This window comes from Agrilus planipennis, unplaced genomic scaffold, assembly GCF_000699045.2.
Source record: "Agrilus planipennis isolate EAB-ADULT unplaced genomic scaffold, Apla_2.0 scaffold377, whole genome shotgun sequence".
In the NCBI taxonomy this organism is placed as follows: domain Eukaryota; kingdom Metazoa; phylum Arthropoda; class Insecta; order Coleoptera; family Buprestidae; genus Agrilus; species Agrilus planipennis.
In genome coordinates, this window is record NW_020439504.1 from 29847 (window position 1) to 46529 (window position 16683).

General features: G+C 40.2%; 1 protein-coding gene across 1 annotated transcript in view; it reads left to right on the plus strand.

Annotated features, from left to right (window-relative positions):
* The first annotated feature begins 8643 nt into the window (after positions 1–8643).
* The window catches only part of LOC108742962 (secretin receptor-like), a 92820-nt gene continuing 84780 nt past the window's right edge, over positions 8644–16683 (plus strand). Inside the window, exon 1 of the mRNA XM_018478333.1 lies at positions 8644–8730. The gene's annotated coding sequence lies outside the window, so the exon portion shown is untranslated. The remainder of the gene's footprint in view (positions 8731–16683) is intronic.

A 16683-nucleotide genomic window follows, 5' to 3' on the forward strand; every position in this document is an offset into this window, starting at 1 on the left:
ACATGATGTCAAATATTCCCATTTCCAAAAATGCTGCGATAATTGTTGGATTCGCTGCCATCGAGAAAGTCGGTTCGTGGGAGTGTTTGTGATGTTACGTGCCACAGTAGCACTAAGTGAACAGCCATCAAGAAAATGACCTGATATCAGAACGTTGAATTCGTTAGAGGTATTAGGAATGGGAGTAGGAGGGCGTAAATTGAGGATTGATTCGATTTGAGTACGCAAGGTACTTATTTCTTCGAACTTTACAATTGCGTTACCAATTACGCGTGTTAAGTGAGACTTAACTGATTTAAAGCCAGCCTTCTAAACTCATTCAAAATTGGGGGATCTGGGAGGTGTGAAATGCCATTAGATAAGAGTTTTGTACTAAACGGTATACCTGAGTTGGTTCATCTACCACTTACTCTTAAGAATTGGTCTTTATCTAGGAACAGATTGAGATATAAGAGATTACTACGGCTATTTAATTGTTTGTTGTTTTTAAGGTAACGTATTTCTCTCTCAAAACCTTCTCTTTGGACACCTTTAACAATGTATTCCATCGATGTTTCCAATTCAATAGGGTTTAAGTTTCCTACACGCTTATCTTTTGCATGTCACAATTATGTAGGAATCGGTTTATGTAGGTTATTACTCTATTCTAAGATGAAAATTTTAATGCTAATTAGGAAATTTTTGTTTACTTGTAACAATGTAGCATTTTCGCTTTTCTAATGTTAATTCGATATTGTTAATCTTGAGTTGACCTGGCCAATGTTTTGATTTTGGGAAAAGTAATGTCTATGCCACTATAAATGGTTATTTATTAAGTTTTGCACCAGAGTACCACGCGAAACTATATCTATGGCATTATTTCCTGATTTTACGTGATATCAGACTGCGATGTTTGTGCTGGTTTGGATTTCCGACACCCGCTTAGTTACGAAGGTTTTTCAGTTTTTCGCGGGTGAAGAACAAGATGATGTAAGAGTCGATTTTTATGTTTAAAGATTGCAATAATTTTTTCTTCAGTTCGACTAACAGAACTGCAGCGCAAAGTTCCAACCTCGGTAAAGAGATAACCTTTAGCGACGCGACCAACAATTGACAAGTATATTTTTGATCAGTTGTTAAAGCTCTTATATAAATTCACACATCGTACGCCTTCTCTGAAGCACCAGGAAATGCATGCATTTCTGTAAATATACATTGACCAACTGATTATTCCCCTCGGTATTGATAATTTGTTAATTCTTTCATTTTGATTTAAATAATTTAGCCAAATCGTATATAAATCGGATGGAAGTGTTTCGTCCCACCCAATTTTTGAACACCACAGTTTCTGCATAATTATCTTAGCAGTTACGATTACGGGTGATATCAAGCCTATAGTGGGTCAAAAATTTGACAAATGCACTTCGCTTGGTAATCTTAGTTATACCGCATATTTTACCTTCATCGACATTAAATTCAGAGATATCCACTGTTGAGTTCCATAATAAACTGAACGTTTTAAAAGCTTGATTATCATAAAATAGAAAGTTTTCATCTATTAAAGTTATTCCTTTATAACTAAAACGTCGTTTAATTTGTTAGACCCTGTGAGGAAGTCACCTACATAATAGTGCCTTATTATTATCTCTTATTACTATAAGACATGAGATATTCAGATTTTGCATCGATTGCAATTGTTGAAGACACCTAATTGCCATAAACGGTGCTGATTTTGGACCGTACGTTACTGTTGACAATGGATATATTTGTATATGGTCCACTCACTAGATATATCCTAAATTTAGTGAGGACGGAAAATGGATCCTGTCTTATTGTGAGACCTAATAGTATTTTATCATTAAAACATACTTACATTACTCCTTGACTCCTTGACATCTTCAGTGGTAGTGCTGCGTTGAACGGAGATTATATCTCGAAGTCTCGGCAGCGACTGGGTGGAGAGCTATTATTTTTTTAAAAGACACCCCCTGAGGGGAGGTTGTATCGAATTTTTACCAACTAAAACCCCTCCTCGAGTGGGGAAATAAACCCTGAGGGTTACTCACTCCCGGAAAAAGGCTGGAAGGTTGGGATTGGGGAGAGGGTTGGGAAGGAAAAATGATTAAGCGTGGGGGGATTGGGGGGGAGAACCGTTGGAATAGGTGGTCCACCTCTGAAGTGATGGGTGGACACTCGCTCTAAAAAGCGAAGCTAGGAGTGAGCGAAAGGGAATGACTCATTGTAGAAGATGACAGCGCCTTCGGAAACGGTCATTTGGCTTCGGGGCGAAGCTGGAGAGTGTCGAAATGGTTGGGATTGCGTGGCCTGATACTAAGGCCCGGAGATTTGCCGCGAATGAGATAGCAGCCTCAGGGAGAGAAGGTAGATCGGTTTCTTTCAGAATTTGATTGTTTCTGACGAACCAGGGATAGTTTAGTGCGGAACGAAGGATCCGTATGTAGATGCCTTGTAGAAGTTTCAGGCGGTGAGGAAGGGCGCAACCCCAAACGGGAATGGCGTAGGAAGTGCGGAAGTCGTGTTGATGATCGGAGAGAAGGCTGTCTTGCTCCACGTGGTCTAAGAGCTGATCGAGAAGGATTGATTCAACTACTTTGCTCAACGAACTGAGCAGGCTGATGGGTCTGTAGCTTGAGGAAGAGCTGAGCGGCTTCCCTTTTTTGGGAAGACAGATGACAGTGGCTTCTTTCCAGACCAAAGGGAAGTGGTGGAACTGTATAATGGCGTTTGTAATGTTGCACAGTGCTGTTATGTGCTTTGGTGGCAGGACTTTAAGGACTCCGTCAGCAATTCCGTCAGCGCCAGGGGCTTTTCTTTTTTTCAGGATCGGATAGTGAGAAAGATTTCGTGTGATTGAAGTCGGAATTCAGGGAAACAAATTCTGAGATACGGCTTTGGTACGCTCGTGAAAGTCGGCAAGATCCACTGGACTTGGTTGTGGAGGGCACTGGACACATAAAGAGTCTCCTAACCTAACCTAACCTGGTCAAACTTGCGCCATGCCACCTTTTCGTACTTTCCCTTCCTTAACTGCAGCTTTTTCTTCAGCAAAAGAATAGATGGAGCCGTTCTGTTTTAGTGGCTGAAGATGGGAAGCTCTGTTACGAAGAGAACGGATCACTTTCCAAGTGCTTTGGGGGTGTGTTTCTGCCTGAGCGATATAATCATCGAGGGATGCCCTGCGGAATTCGGTGAGACGAGTTTTTAGTTCTCGTTGAAGGGCGTTTACTTCTGCGCGGTGTGCGGGGATTCGGTGTCTATTCCACAGACGTCGGGCCTTGTTTTCCTCTTAAGACGTGGTTGGGTTTGGGGGGTTGTTGATTGGGCAGCCGACTTCAATTAGGGCTGGGAGGTGGTCCGAACTTAGTGCGTCAATGACGGTAGGACCGGCGGAAAGTGTAACATTTTTTGTGACAAAAATGTCAAGGATGTCAGGGAATTGATTGTGGAGGGCGGGGAGGAACGTGCGGTCAAGGGTGCTCCAACTGTGAGGTTGAAGTTAAGAATTTTGGCAAGAAAGAAGGTGCCTTTACTGTTGGTTTGTCGACAGCCCTAAGAGACGTGTTTGCCGACTGTTTCTAACGAATTTTTGGCCAATGAGATAGGCCTGTACTTTAGAGAATTCCTAACAAGAATGGCACTGCCGTTTTCACGGTCCCTTCTGTAGAATGTGAAGTTAGGGACGAAAATTTTGATTTTTTCGGACAGGTGAGTTTCGGTGATGCAAGCAACACCGATTGACTTATCCTCAAGGAAGTGCTCGAATTCAGACAATTTACCTCTAATGCTTTGCGTATTCCAGGTAACTATGCGAAGATTGTCTGGATGGGCGGTGTTACACATTGGTGGTTTGTTGTAAGGTGGCAATGACTATGACTTGAAGTTTTGTTCTAAACTTTAGATTGCAAATACAACTGGAGGAGTGCTTGAGTTGCGTTTTTGGGTGGGGGGAGGGAGAGCAGTTCTTACTGCCAAGGTAGTAGCTGGAGGATGGGGATAGTTCTTGTGCCTTGTGAAGCAACAGGAGTTCTTAAGGAAGAAAGGGAGGTCTTTTTGGGAACCTTGGGACAGCCGCGCGGTGGTTCCCCTTGCAGTTGGCACAAGTGGAAGTGGCGTCCTTCTTGTCCTTGGATTTGCACTCGGCGGTTATGTGGTTACGGCCGCAGAAAGCGCAGAACCAGGCTGCGTGGCAGTAGTTGGCTATATGGAAGAATTTCATACAGCGGCGGCATTGGGATGTCTTCGCAGACACAACGGATAACGACATGAAGGTCACTGCTTTGTTGAAAATTGGACTTTGGATTCGTCCAGGAAAGAGGATAGTCGACGAAAATCGTTAATGAAGCTGAAGTATACTCGAATTAAGTCTTGGGTATTTATTGACCTACGGGCGGTAATGCCGTGACTGTTTATGGTACGAAGAATTTTCGGTCAAAGGGACTTTTGACGTATGACGATTGGGGGGAGGGGAGATTTTTGACTTAGATTGGATGGCTCGATTCGTCGTCAGAGGAGGAGAATGATTCGGACGACGACAGGAAAGGTTGCTTGTTGGCGCGTTTGCTGGCTTTGACGAGGCCGTCGTTCTCTCGTTGGTCCGTATGCGGGAGATGGTTTACGGAGCTGTCGGAAATTGCCTTGGATAAGTTGGGGCCTAGCGTTGGGTCGGATTGAGAGGAATTGGCGTAGTTTTCTTTAGGACTGGGTACCATACTTTATTCAAACGAAGCCCTTCTTTTTTTCTGCTAAAAGTAATCGGATGTTTATAGGTTTCAATAGCTTCTCTATGCAAGCTAGCGTAATATTGCGAAGTTGTAGATAAAACCCTAGTTCGGTCGTAGTTAATAACATGGTTCGGGTCCCCTATTGGATGCTCAGCTAGGGCCGATTTCTCAGGTTGTAAAAATCGACAGCAGCGTTCATGTTCGGGTATCCTTGTTTTGATGCTGCGCTTTGTGGTACCAATGTAGACTCCTCCGCAGGAACAATAGATTCTATAAACACCGACGGATGTTAAAGGGTCTCTAGGATCTTCAGCTGATCTTATTAAGGTTTGTAGCTGTTGTGTGAGTTTGAAGAAGGTTCTGATGTTATGATTCTTCAATTACTTCCCGATGCGATCTGTGACCGTTTTAATATATGGTACGGAGGCGATACCTGCGGGCGGTGGTTGAAATGTTCCCGGTGCAGTTCTCCTGGGAGGAAGGGCATGTTTCATCTCCTGTGACGTAGAGCCATTGGATTAAAGGGTTTGATCTAGATGGCGGAATTCTTGATCTAAAAGGGAAGCTTCACAAATACGATTAACTCAATGAGTAAGGGTTTTCAACATGGCCCGCTTCTGCGCTGGGTTATGATTGGAGTCTTTATTGGGATAACGATCGGTGTATGTAGGCTTCCGATGCACAGTGAGGCCCAGGGATCCATCGGATTTTTTGTTGACAAATACGTCTAGAAAGGCCAGTTTTCCGTTGTTTTCTTTCTCCATAGTGAACTAAATACGGGGGTGAATGACATTGATGTGCAGTAAAAATCTGGCAAGGGCTTTTTCTCCATGACTCCGGACAACGAAGGTGTCATCTACATAACGAAATCAACATTTAGGTTTTGAGAACTGCAGAGTTAAACGTTTCTTGTTCGAAATGCTCCATGTAGAAATTGGCGATCACTGGACTAAGAGGACTCGCCATAGCTACCCCGTCTACCTGTTCGCAAAAGGTGTTATTCCACTGGAAGTATGTAGTCGTGAGCACGAGGCGAAAGAGAGTAGAGATGTCTTCAGGGAAGATCTTCTGTATGTATTCAAGGGTCTTCTTGACCAGAACCATACTGAAGAGGGACACTACGTCAAAACTCACGAGCATGTTGCCGGGTTGCAGATTCAATGTTTCCAATCTCTCGATGATGTGGGTGGAGACCTTAACGAATGAGTCGCTCATGCTTACATGCGGCTGTAAACGTTTGGTGAGATATTTCGCGAGAGCATAGGTGGGAGATCCGATGGCGCTGACAATACGATGTCTGGTTTATGGATTTTTGGCAGGCCGTAGAGCCTAGGTGGTAGAGCTTCCGATATTAACAGACGTATCTTCTGCTGGCAGTGACGCATCTTTAATGAGGCTCCTGGTTTTTGCGAGGATTTTGGCAGTAGGATCGCTTTTGAGAATCGGATCTCCCACAGCCGCATGTAGGAATGAGCGACTCATTCGTTTAGGACTCCATCCACTTCATCGAGAGATTGGAGATATTGAATCTACAACCCGGTGACATGTTCGTGAGTTTTGACGTAGTGTCTCTCGTCACTATGGTTCCGGGTGGAATAACACCTTTTACGAACAGGTAGACGGGGTAGCTATGAGGAGTCCTCTTAATCCAGTGATCGCCTTTGCCAGTTTTTTACTACACGTCAAAAACATTCACCCCCGTATTCAGTTCACTATGGAGAAAGAAAACAACGGGAAACTGGCCTTTCTAGACGTACTTGTCAACAAAAAATCCGATGGACCCCTGGGTCACACTGTGTATCGCAAGCCTACACACACCGATCGTTACCTCAATAAAGACTCCAATCATCACCCAGCGCAGAAGCGAGCCATGTTGAAAACCGTTATTCATCGAGCTATTTGTGAAGATTCTCTTTTAGATCAAGAACTCCACCATCTAGATCAAACCCTTTAATCCAATGGCTCTACGTCACAGGAGATCAAACGTGCCCTTCATCCCAGCAGAACTGCACCGGAGACACCTCAACCACCGCACGCAGGTGTCGGCTCCGCACCATATATTAAAACGGTCACGGATCGCATCGGGAAGTTATTGAAGCGTCTTAACATCAGAACCTGCTTCAAACCATAAAACAGGAGAAGAAAGAAGGAGATAATTTTATTTTCTCAATTCTTAATAAATCTTAGAAAAATTCTGCTCTTATCTATTTTAAAAGATTACTAATTGAAGCCCCTCATACTCTTAGTCATGAAAGAAAGTCTACGAATTCCAGATTAGATTTTGTGAACAAATTGGTAGCAAACAACTATTACAATATTTAAAATTCTTATAATTGTGTAGCAAAATTGTTGAAGCTTTCTAGGAAATAATTTTACGAGGGTACGATGTTTATCTTTAGCTTTGGAAATTTATACAACAGCTACCAAATGCAAAATTGTCTTTCTGTAAAGTATAAAATAGATGGGTTTGTTTGGTAGGTAATGCCATAAACCTACCTTCTGGAAATTTTGACCGTACTATCATGAAATGATCTGTATTACAAAGATACCATATTGAGGAAAGATTTAGAACAATTTAACAGTTTCCATGTTACACAATAGTAGAAATATGTAAATGTAGCTAGTAACAAAAATGCGTAGTTATGAAACAGGTTACGTTTTCTCAAGAAACTAGTTACGTTCCGTTACACCTGAAACATGTTAGGACCCATCACTATTGTGTTTTATAAAATTAATGGTTTTATCTTCTTAGCGGCAACATAGTTCGAGCGTAAATGCCCATGAACCTTAACCGTAGGAAGTCATTACCGGTTTCTCGTAATGTCTGTACTACATTTAATACGAAGTCTTCATTGGGGATGTCAATGACTACAATTCGATCGTATTGACAGTGGTACGCTAACTTACTACCAATAACATTGATTGACTAAATACATCAATGTTAGGTTAAGGTTAACTAAATACATCAAGGTTACAATGTTAAAAGAACAAGTACCAACTATAGGCTGACTGTAACATACACAAGTTATATCGCACTTAATCTAATGTAACAACTAGCAAACAATATATGAGCAAACAAAATGCGAAACAGATACAGTAGTGATGCTACCAATTGCTACCTGATTGAATTTAGAGATGCACTGTCGCACTTTTCCGCGTGATTTACCAGGGTTGAACTAGCCCCTATCTGATTTTTCTAGTCTAAGACACCTATACAAATAAATAACTATTTTCTTTTATGTACAGCAAGGTTGAGAAATTTATATGGAAAATAAAAAACTGTTCTAAAATTTGCTGATCGTATTTTACTTCAAAGATTTATAATTCCTTCAATTCACTATATTAGAAGGAATATTTCAACTTTTGAACACAATTTGTCGAGAAATATAACCACATTGGAAACTTTTTGAAGGATTAGAATAAGTTCGTTTTAAAAAAGAACAGATCAAAAATAAATAATAATATATACAAAAGTAGAAGTTTTGCTTTTTTGTTTTTAATTTTTAAGTCTGTTGTTTGGTTTTGGTTGACTACAAGTAAATACACATACCTACCTAAAACAAGTACCCATTTTTATATTTATCTCAATAAATAATTGATTACTGTAATATTGGTGTTATCTAATCTACTACAAATTTGAGCTCTAAAGTGATTTAGTCAATTACATAGGGTCATTTGTGGGTTGTCTGCATTTTGTTGAAGTACTAATGTCAAGATTATATTTTTAGTTATATTTATGACTTTTGAGATATATATATACTTTATGTATACAAAAAAATTACTATTTTGAACTACCATATGTACTTAATGGTTTTTTCAGAAATCAGTTGATTATCACATTTATTTTGAAATTAATCGGTTAAAAAGCAGCCTCTCAAGTTAATCTTATCATCTGTAATAATTATCTTGTGTAGTATTTACTGTTAGTAGCAAATCCGAAGTTTCATAATACATAGTAGTGCATACACAGTTAAATATTTGTGAAAATCTTAGTGTGAATTTTGCTGTGGTAAGAAATAGTTATTACATTTACTTTTTATTCAGTTGCCCTTTCGATCTATATAAAAAACTGCAAAAATATCAGCGATTGCGATCATGTTAAATTTTATTTATATTTATGGCATGTACTTCCTTACCTGTTCAGGTTGTTAAAATAGAGTAGTAGGCATTTATATCAAAATGTCATTAGTGGTGTTATATTCAATAGTCGCAACAAGTCTTCAGAGATATTTAACTGTGTTGGACTTGTTAGGCTTACGATCAGTAGCATTATTTAATTACACTTATTTTTAGGTATATTAATCGTAAGAATAGAAATTACTCTATCAGTAAAACATATTACCAAGCTGTCTTAATTCATTATTTTATGAATTCAGTGTGAAACGGGCTGATTATGATTTTAAGGGTGTCATTAAATTACTATATCCGATTTGTAAACATTTTAATATAGCGCCTACATTGCCAACTTTATAAAAGCACCCAATAGAACATCAAAATTTAGTCTTTTCAGTTAATTCAGCCGATTCCTTAGCATCGTAGGAAGTTCGTCATCATTATTTTTGACATAAATACCTACAATAACAACACTCAATAACATTTTACGAAAACAATAACAATACAATATTTCCTAAGAATCATTACTATGAATTTGCTGATGTACAGTCACTTGCGTTGTTTTGGTTTATTTACCAGCAGCTACCAAACCGACTTTAAATTTTATAATTCATTGTTTACGTTACATATGACACACTTTTTCGACTGTCCAAATTAAATAAGTTTTGGTTTCCCTTTGTTTAATGCCTCCGTATGACGTTCGTATATGCGTATTGGTGAATGCACTAAGAAAAAAAAAACTTTTGGGTGTTTCACTCCCACCAGCCAGTAATGCTGGAAGGTAGGGCGGAAGACCCTCTTCAGCCTGCTTTCAGGAATCGTGGGAATGGGTGGGTGGTGGTTCGGGTGAGAAAAATGAAACGGACGAAATGAAGACAGAAGAGACTGAAAGATTATCTGTGGAATATTACTGCCTCAGCATTTGCCTAAGTGATCCAAGGAAACCACAGAAAAACTTGGACCAAGGCAGACGGGCCCGGAATCGAACCGGCGTCCTCCCGAATGCTAAGCAATGGTCTAGACCTCTAGGCCATGCCGCTCGGTCTATAAGATGACAGCACGATTTTCCTGCTTTTCCATTTTTACGAAAACCACAGAGGCGTCTTGTTCAGCGTGCTGTCAAACCTACACTAGCAAGGAGATCGGGCTGAAACTATAGCTACAAGCTATCCAAGGATGGTACTATAGAATGTCACCTCAAGGTAGGCCTAGTGGCGTCATCTCTTGGTTAGGCCGGAAACTTATCAATCCACCCTCGTATATCAAAATGTCATTAGTGGTGTTATATTCAATAGTCGCAACAAGTCTTCAGAGATATTTAACTGTGTTGGACTTGTTAGGCTTACGATCAGTAGCATTATTTAATTACACTTATTTTTAGGTATATTAATCGTAAGAATAGAAATTACTCTATCAGTAAAACATATTACCAAGCTGTCTTAATTCATTATTTTATGAATTCAGTGTGAAACGGGCTGATTATGATTTTAAGGGTGTCATTAAATTACTATATCCGATTTGTAAACATTTTAATATAGCGCCTACATTGCCAACTTTATAAAAGCACCCAATAGAACATCAAAATTTAGTCTTTTCAGTTAATTCAGCCGATTCCTTAGCATCGTAGGAAGTTCGTCATCATTATTTTTGACATAAATACCTACAATAACAACACTCAATAACATTTTACGAAAACAATAACAATACAATATTTCCTAAGAATCATTACTATGAATTTGCTGATGTACAGTCACTTGCGTTGTTTTGGTTTATTTACCAGCAGCTACCAAACCGACTTTAAATTTTATAATTCATTGTTTACGTTACATATGACACACTTTTTCGACTGTCCAAATTAAATAAGTTTTGGTTTCCCTTTGTTTAATGCCTCCGTATGACGTTCGTATATGCGTATTGGTGAATGCACTAAGAAAAAAGAAACTTTTGGGTGTTTCACTCCCACCAGCCAGTAATGCTGGAAGGTAGGGCGGAAGACCCTCTTCAGCCTGCTTTCAGGAATCGTGGGAATGGGTGGGTGGTGGTTCGGGTGAGAAAAATGAAACGGACGAAATGAAGACAGAAGAGACTGAAAGATTATCTGTGGAATATTACTGCCTCAGCATTTGCCTAAGTGATCCAAGGAAACCACAGAAAAACTTGGACCAAGGCAGACGGGCCCGGAATCGAACCGGCGTCCTCCCGAATGCTAAGCAATGGTCTAGACCTCTAGGCNGGCAAATGGTTAGTAGCTCCCGGACAGTGTTCCAGAGTAAATGTGAATTCTTGCAATAGTAGAGCCCATCTAGTCAATTTCGCGCGTGCATCCTTCATATTTTGTAACCACGTGATGGTGCGGTTGTCGGTTCTTAAAATGAACCGCTTATCCTCCAGGTAGGGACGGTACTTCTTTATTGCCCAAACGATGGCGAGGCACTCCTGTTCGTTGCTATGGTACGCTTGCTCAGTGGGATTAAAACGGGTGCTTGCGTACGAAATAATGTGCTTGGTGCCCTCTGGACCCTCCTGGTATAAGACAGCGGCAGCACCCTGCTTGCTGGCATCGGTTTGCAGGATAAATGTTTTGTTGAAATCCGGTCGATGAAGTCGAAGTGGTTGTTGCATTAGACTTTTGATTTGTTCGAAGGCTTGTTGGCATACCAGCGTCCAATTCCACTTTTTCCTGGGGCTTAGTAGGTCAGTAAGAGGGGCCGAAATTTCTGCAAAACGTGGAAGATACTCTCGTAACCAATTGCATAAGCCTAGAAACTTTTTCAGCTCTTTGCACGTTGTTGGGACAGGTGCTTCAGAAATTTTTCCTAAATGGCTAGGGAGTGGCGAGTTTCCTTCGGCGGAGATGCAGTGACCTAAGTAGGTAATTGTTCTGGACCCAAAGACGCATTTCTCGGGAGCGCAGGCGAGGTTATGTTGCTGTAATCTTTCGAATACACGTCGGAGATGTTGAATGTGTTCTTCCCATGAACTGGAGAACACAATGATATCGTCCAAGTAAACCAGACAAAATCTTCTGAGATATCCTGTCAGCACTTCTTGTCCCATTGTCCGTTGGAAGGTAGCAGGAGCTCCCTTTAGCCCGAAAGGCATTACACAAAACTGGAACTTTCCGCCGTCTGGGGCAGTAAATGCTGTGAGCGGCCGCGATTCAGGATCCATGGGAATTTGCCAATAACCCGATTTTAAGTCAATCGTCGAAAATATGGTTGATTTCCCTATTGCCTTGAGTGTTTCGTGAATCGCCGGAAGAGGCGAAACTTCATCGTGTGTAATGTTGTTTAAGCGCCGGAAATCCACGCAGAACCTTAGATCGCCGCTCTTTTTGTTCACCATTACTACGGGAGAATTGTAGTGGGACTGGCTTGGCTCAATAATCTTGTCCGTTAGCATCTCCTCGACTTGGGCCTGGATTAGTCTCTTCTTCTCTTCGGAATACCTGTACGGTGGTAGGCAGAAATGCTCGTTTTTAGTCAGACGGATGACGTGTCGAGCGGTTTTCGTCGGAGAAGTAGGCTTTTTAAACACTTCTTGAAAATCATCGACCAATTTTTGAAACTGGGTCTGGTACTTTGGAGGGAAATTGTGTGTTACCAATTTTTCAACAGGTGCGGCCGGTGTGGTAGTTGGTGATTTTGGTCGGATCCAATAAACAGTGTGCCGTGTGTCTGTGCCAAAGTGAACACACATTCTCTCAAAGTCGCAGGTAGCGTTGCTGCCCCGTAACCACGGAACCCCTAGGATGAACCTTTCTTGTAAGCCTTCGGCGACAAAAGCTTCAACTTCCTGCTGACATCCTCCAATTTGTATGGTTATACGGACTTTACCCAAGATACGCATACTTTTCCCATTAGCGAGGTTGGCAATGCGTAATGATGAAGAAGCAACGCTACAATCCTCAGTTAATTGGGCGCTTATAAAATTATGAGACGCTCCCGTGTCTATTAGGGCTTCAATGTACATCTCCTTCAGGTTTAGCAGTACCTTGGGCAACCATGAATCAGATGCTACGTCTGCCTGGTTGTTTACGACGAGCGAACGTCCGGCCTTGGTTGAGGGGATTGGACGAAAGTTCCTTCCTCGGCCTGTCTCCAGTTTCCCGGATGAGAGCGTCGTTCGGATAATACTGGACAGTCCCGGTGAAAGTGTTTTCCCGGACAATGATGACACCTTGGCAGGGATGGCGTCACAGGTGTAGAAGATTTGGTCGACGTCGTTACTTCCTCTCGCTTCTGACTCGTTGTTGGTGTCTGCATTTGATCGCCTTCGATCTCGACAGCTCTTCGAAGAAGTTCGTCTATGGAAGTTGGTCTTGGTGCTCTCAAGAATGTCCGTATGCTTGGTCGGACTAGCTCGATGAGAAGCTGGATACAACCGTCTTCCGTTTCATCAGGTATCAGCCGTTGTATTAACTGCAATTTGTTTAGCAGGAACATTTCGGTGTTGTCTTTGACCCCCTGTTTCTGGCTGTATAACTGCGCCTTTAATGCTATTAAAGTTTCCGGTCGATTATATTTGGTTATTAATCGAACCCGGAAGTCTTTCCATAGCATGGGAAAATTTTGGTAGGGACGCCACCATGATGCCGCATTGCCTTGCAGTTGATTCACGACTAATTTGAGTCGCTCGCTGGGTTCTATTTGATACTTCTCGAAGTAGTCCTCGCAGTCCTTCAGGAAGTTTTCGGGATTCTCTGTTACCTCACCTTTGAATGAAGGTGCAGCTGGCAATGGTCTCGACACAGTGAGAACGCGTTGTAAGATGTTCTCCAGTTGCTGGGATGATAATTGGATCGGGTGAGAAGTTGTGGGCGCCACTTGGTGTTTAGACACTCCAAGAAGTGTGTCACCTTCTTCGTCTACGTGTTTGGCTTTTGACCCGGTTTTCCTCGGCATTTTCGCTCTCAAGGTATGGATACGATTGTATTACACTAATACCTTTTCACTGGCCCCACGCGTTGGGCGTCACTTGATACACTTTTATTTACACACTATATACTAATACTAATGATAAAAAATATATACACCAAACTATAGCAAAAAGACAGAAAATATACATACGAAACAATAGCAAAGAAGACAAAAAATATATATACAAACAATACCAATTTATAGACAAACAGATAGTTAATGTAGAGAGAAAAGGACAAGTTGAAGTTGATGTAGGTGAATATACATACATATATACAAAGTCACTACTGCGGACACAATCGAGTAGATAGCACTTGGCACAAACACAAATATAAAGTTTGGGGTTGGTTGGTTGGCGACTGACTCCTTCTTCCTTGCCGCGGGTCGGTGGAATATGGGAGCCTTGTTGGTAGTGAGGAATGCACGGCTATTTATACAGCACTCCAGCACCAAGCAAGGGTTGGAAAAAAGAGGGGTGGAAAGTGGGGTGATAAGGGAAGGGCGAAAACAAACGATAAAAACGAATTCGTTTTTAAAGTTAGGTTCGCGAGAAAGAATAAAAAAACTGACAGTGAATAACGACAAGACATGCATGAAAATGTAGGGTTGAAAAAAAGAAGCGTGAATCTACGATAAAAATTAATAAAAAGAGAAAATAATGAGTGCAAAAAAAAGAATGATAGACACTAAAATAACTATACTACAGAAGGAGAAATTAATATAAGATAGGAACTACAACCGAAGAAGAGAAGGAAGAAGGCATTTGTAAAATTGAAGATTTAAAAAAAAATAATTAAAGTAGTAGAGAAAAGTACATAGTTAAGTAGACTTTCGGTTGTAGCAAGGGGTTACTCAGGTAATCGGGGCTCATTAGGGTGGAGAAAACCGGTCGTACGGCAAGTTGGTTGTTGTTGGTATCTAATTCGGGGAATAAATTTCGTAGTAATACTATCTACGATATCAAGAGGCAAGATAAATGGAAGGGACTTAGGATAAATATTGGTAGGAATAAGAAAAAATTAATTTAAAAAAAGGTATAGTAATGAGGCAATATGGTAAATATTGACACGTGTCCAATAGAAAAGGAAATAAAAAAGTATGTACAGGGTATAACCAACATGATTAAGGGCCAAAAAGATAGATTTACAATCTAAAGCGGGTCCTGTGTCTGAATTGGCAACGTACGTGGGTGTCTCCGAATAGTGTACTGCAAAAAAAGCTCTGCAGCTACATCAACGGAAAATGTAAACATTGCTGATCATAAGATAAGCATAGACAATTTAGTACTACATCTAATATTTAGACTAAATAAATTGAATAAATACAAATACACTTAGTAAATGTACGAGTAAGAACACAAAAGAAGAAAATCGGTCGATTAATGAGCATAATTTGGATAATTCTATTTTTATTAAGGCAAATTTCCACACCTCCAATGAGGCATTGTTAATGCGCATTATCTTTTTTGTAGGTGGTTATAAAGAAACTTACCAAATACTTAGATGTTTCTTTCCTTTTTTTTCTTGTACGACAGTTTTTAAAAATTCTTTTGTAAATAATATCCTATACACTTTAAAGAAAGCGCGACACGAACCCAAAAATATTAAAAGCATATAAAAATAGGCAAATATAAAAACCACTCCTTTTTCAAATTTAAAAAAAGTTTCTAAAATTGGATATTTCATTCGCACTAAACATTTACCGAAAACACTTTTCGTAGGCACGAAGGATGTACAACATGCGAATTTGCGTTGCACCAATAGTGATTATTGCAAAAATTCACAATTCCATTTGACGTGAAGCACTTCTCTTTCTTAACCGTTGACACAAATCTACTCGCGGCTGAAATTTGCAGTAAGGCTTGCAGTCGCTGCAAATGATAAACATGCAGGAACTGTTCCTTTAAAATTTACCATACTGTCGTCACGTGATAGGGGCCAACGTTTTCTAATATTTGGGGTGTACTATTTTGGGGATTGTCTTCTTTGAAATTAAGGATTTTATCGCTATAGCGGCGATATACCTCAAACCCGTAAATAAGTATCATGTCACGTTATTATAACAACATCTATTTTACGGTTACATACTAACCTATACTAATGTTTGACGTTGTAATGTGATTTAGTTTATTGAACTCCACATTGATTGTCTCATACAAGGTTTTAACGTTAAAAGAATAAATGGCTACTAGAGGCTAGCTGAATTCAATTTAACGAAATATACTTCTGAGTGGGGTTCGTTTATACGTTATGTATAGAAAATAGATAACATTCATTAGCACAAAGATGTAGTAATGAAAAAGCAGTTTTAATTTAAGAACTCTAAAGCTAAAGAGACAACTTGTCTAAACGTGTAAAATAAATCTCTGAAATTAATTAATTATACCAAAAATACAACTCTAAAATTAAACAAAAGACTAACAGGAACGGAAACTTATGTACAATCAATCAATAATGATTACACAAATACCTTAACCGTATTAAAACAGATTAATTACCAATGACCAAAATGAAAACACATATACAACACTACAAAGTATGTCTAGGCAGGAGATCACAACGTCTTGTGTCAATGAAGACTAGGCAGCAGAAGATCTTTTCACTTCGAGAGGCCTGAGTAGAGGTTAGCTGTTAACATAAACACCTTGAATCACACTTCATCCAATCTAACAAATAAACAATACATGAACAAAAAAATACAAAACGAATATTACACTGATGCTGTTAATGACCAGCTGATCGAGTGCGGCGTTGCGGGTCGTATTTTTTCCCCCTCTACTTTTACTTTCACCTACGTTTTTCTTGAAAACAGTGAACTTCCGGACTTGCAAACATTTACTTAATTTTCATCTTCTGTAGCACTCTATCACTCCTGCAAGCTCGGAAATTATTTCTACACCCTGTATACAAAGTGTTTAAGTACCGAGCTTG